Genomic DNA, 3,503 nt, shown 5'->3' on the forward strand with positions numbered 1-3,503 from the left:
GACACGCGACCTATCAAATTAAAGGTTTATTCCAACTCCACTAGTTTTGCCTCAATATGAGTTTGGAGTAAAACATTATAATTGTTTTACTACACACACTCCAGTCTGAAAATTAGGTTCCACTGGCAAGTACGGGCTGTAATTCCTGCTCGTGGAACTGAATAAGAGTCTCAAAATTCTTGATTGAGTTCAAAAGACCCAATCCACAAGTCGTGGGTCATTTTATGGATCGTAAAATGGTTTGTAGACCATGTATATCACTCATATATCATGTATATCATATGTATATCAAAATCTCCAAATTTCATAAAAATATTATTCTTAGTTTCTTTTCTCACTTTTCAGCCCCTCATAGTCCTCAAAATCTCTCTTCAATTCTACTAAGTCTTGATAAATATTTTTTATGATCTTACAATATAAATCCTCAAAATTTCGGCAGCAAACGCAGTGCAGAGAGAAAGAGAACCTTGCCAAAATGGTGATGTACAACTTCCATCAATAGCAGGTTGTTAGGGAGAGCTTTACCCACTGAAACAGATGAACATCCCAAGATTTATCGTATGAAGTTGTGGGCTACAAATGAAGTTCGTGCTAAGTCTAAACTCTGGTGTTTCTTTAGGAAGCTTAAGAAGGGCAACAGTCTGATGCTGGCTATTAATGAGATCTTCGAGAAGAACCCAACAACAATTAAGAATTATGGTATTTGGCTCCGTTACCAGAGTAGAACGGGATACCACAACATGTACAAGGAGTATCGTGACACCACATTGAGTGGTGTGTGGAGCAGATGTACACTTAGATGGATTCTCTCCACAGACTTCGCTGCATCCAGATCATAAAGACGGCAACCATTCCAGCTAAGCTGTGCAAAAGGGAGAGCACAAAGCAGTTCCATGACTCCAAGATCAAGTTCCCGTTGGTGTTCAAGAAAGTCAGTCCACCATCTAGAAAACTAAAGACCACATACAAGGCTACTAAGACCAACTTGTTCATGTAATTTTTTTGGTCATACTTGCATTGAGAAGCAACTTCAGATTTATCAATTTTGGTGCATTAGTTGAGTTGAGTTAAAGATTCATTGTGAAAGAGATATAAGTTAAACCTTTTTGTTCGACTGACCAAATGATGGTGGTTATTAGAGTATTTTTAATCATGAAAAAAAATCCTTAAATTTCCACAAGATTGTTATATTATATCATCCTCCTATATTTAGGGAAATCAAAAAAACAATTCTAGAGTTCAAGATTTGATTTTTGAACAAGTCCATCAAGAATTCTTTTTTCCAAATCAAGGTAAGCATATTCTCAAAATTTTCTAGTAATTATAACATATAATTATGTATCCTAAGCAAGAATAGGGAAGAGAGAGAGAGAGGGGGGGTTATCAAATTGGTGTTACAAGTTGGTCTTCTCATCCATCCGCAATTATTTTAAGTTGTTGGCAGAATCTTAAAGGGATGAAAGTGATCTCAAAATGTTCACGACCCACTAAATGTGTATCTGAAATTGTCTAAAGAAGAAAGTCGAACAAAATGTAAAAACATGTTGAATTAGTTGGGTGAATGATTTGATTAACTAGGACTGGTATCTTCTAGACTCTAGAGATTCGAAATAGATGAAAAAGTGAATTGAATTTTCGTTTTAATAGAATGTTAGAGGTATAGAAATTTAGTGAGGTAAAAATGATGTTTAGTATAGTTAGATTTGAAAAAGTTATTGGGGAAGAAAGAAAGAGGAAGGAGGAGAAATTATTTTTAAAAAATATATTATTAAATGGTGAAATACACGTGCCAAGTGCGTGTATTTCACCACAAAACTGATACCTAATAAATGTCATTTCAAGGAGAAAATAATTTCACTTTAAAATAGCTCAGAGGTAATGGGACCCTGTAAAATATAAGTGTGTAGTTGGAAATGTGGGATTCCAACCCCATATTTTTTAAAAGTCTTAATTTGGTACAACAACGTACCACCTATATCTAACCAAGATAATACTTAAGTTGCAGAGTTTAAAACTTAAGTATTTTCATGATGTTATAGGTGACATCATTAGTTTTAAATTTCTTCTATAAATAAAGATCTTTTGCTTATTTGTTGAACACACCAAGTTAGAAAAAAAACTCATTTTGAGAGCAAAGTGAGGTCTTCCATACAAGAAAAATAGTTTGTGAAGAAAAATAGAGTGTGAGCGATATTTTATTAAGGTAGAAACCAAAAGAGTGTTGTTCCTTTGAGTGTGTAGTAGTAACTTTGAGTATTGTATTCGTGATTACACAGTGTAAAATTCCTTACTATAGTGATATTGGTTAAACCTCTTAGCCCGTGGTTTTTCCCTTATTTAGAAGGGGTTCCACATAAAATTGGTGTCATTATTTTTCCATTTTATTTTCATTACTTTTATCATATATGTATTTGTGTTTATCCGCGTTTTCATAACAAACTGGTATCAGTGCCAAGGTTTTATTTGAGTATGCTCTGTGGTTGCAGCATAGTGTGAAATTCCACATCAGCAAAGATTTACTTTGATTTGCGATAATTATATTTTTTTGGGAAAACAATGGAAGCCAACACAAGTAGAATGGTTACTTTGAATGGTGTTAATTATGTCATTTGGAAGGGGGAAATGGAAGATTTGCTTTATGTCAAGAATTTTTATAAACCAATATTTATCATTGTGAAGCCTCTGAATAAAACAGATGAAGAGCGGAATATGTTGCATAGACAGGTTTGTGGACTCATTAGGCAATGGTTCAACGATAATGTGTTGAACTATATTTCTGGAGAGACAAATGCTCGAACCTATGGGAGCATCTTGAATTTTGTATGCATGGAAGACTGGCAACAACAAAATGTTCTTAGTAAAGCAGATGTTAAGTTTTAAGTATCATGATGGTTGTCCAATGACAGACCATCCGAATAATTTTTAGGGGATCATGAACCAATTATCTTCTATTGGCATCAAATTTGATGAAGAAATTCAAGACTTGCTTCTACGTGGTTCACTACAAGACTCTTGGGAAACATTTTTAACTTTATTGTCAAATTTTGCTCCGGAAGGTTTGATCTCTATGAATTCCACCTATACTAGAGTGTTGAGCGAAGAGATGAGAAGAAAAACTCAAGGTTCTTTTTTCGTCAAATGTATCGATAACTGGCCCCGGTGGGACAAACAAAACTCGTGGGTCTCAGTATAAAAAACAAAATAGGAGAAAATCTTCAAGAAGACTTAAGAATATTAAGTGCTATCATTGTGGCATGAAAGAGAACACATAAAAGTTCTGCAGGAAGTTAAAGAGGGAGAACAAAAAGAAAGAGGAAACTAAAGAAGATGCAATGAAAATTGTCAAGCTACCTCACCACCAAAGATCTTGTTATCGTCCTTGATGCGAATATGATAAATATTGCTTGTGAAGAGTCAAGATAGGTTTTGGACACTTGTGTCGCATCTCATGTGACATCAAGGAAGAATTTTTTCTTTTCCTATACTTCTAGTGATTTTAGAAC

The 3,503-nt window shown here is 34.4% G+C and overlaps 1 pseudogene; it reads left to right on the plus strand.

Annotated features, from left to right (window-relative positions):
- The first annotated feature begins 475 nt into the window (after nucleotides 1-475).
- LOC101261740 (large ribosomal subunit protein eL20y-like) lies at nucleotides 476-997 on the plus strand (annotated as a pseudogene).
- The last annotated feature ends 2,506 nt before the right edge of the window (nucleotides 998-3,503 follow it).

This window comes from Solanum lycopersicum, chromosome 9 (genome assembly GCF_036512215.1).
Source record: "Solanum lycopersicum chromosome 9, SLM_r2.1".
Lineage (NCBI taxonomy): Eukaryota > Viridiplantae > Streptophyta > Magnoliopsida > Solanales > Solanaceae > Solanum > Solanum lycopersicum.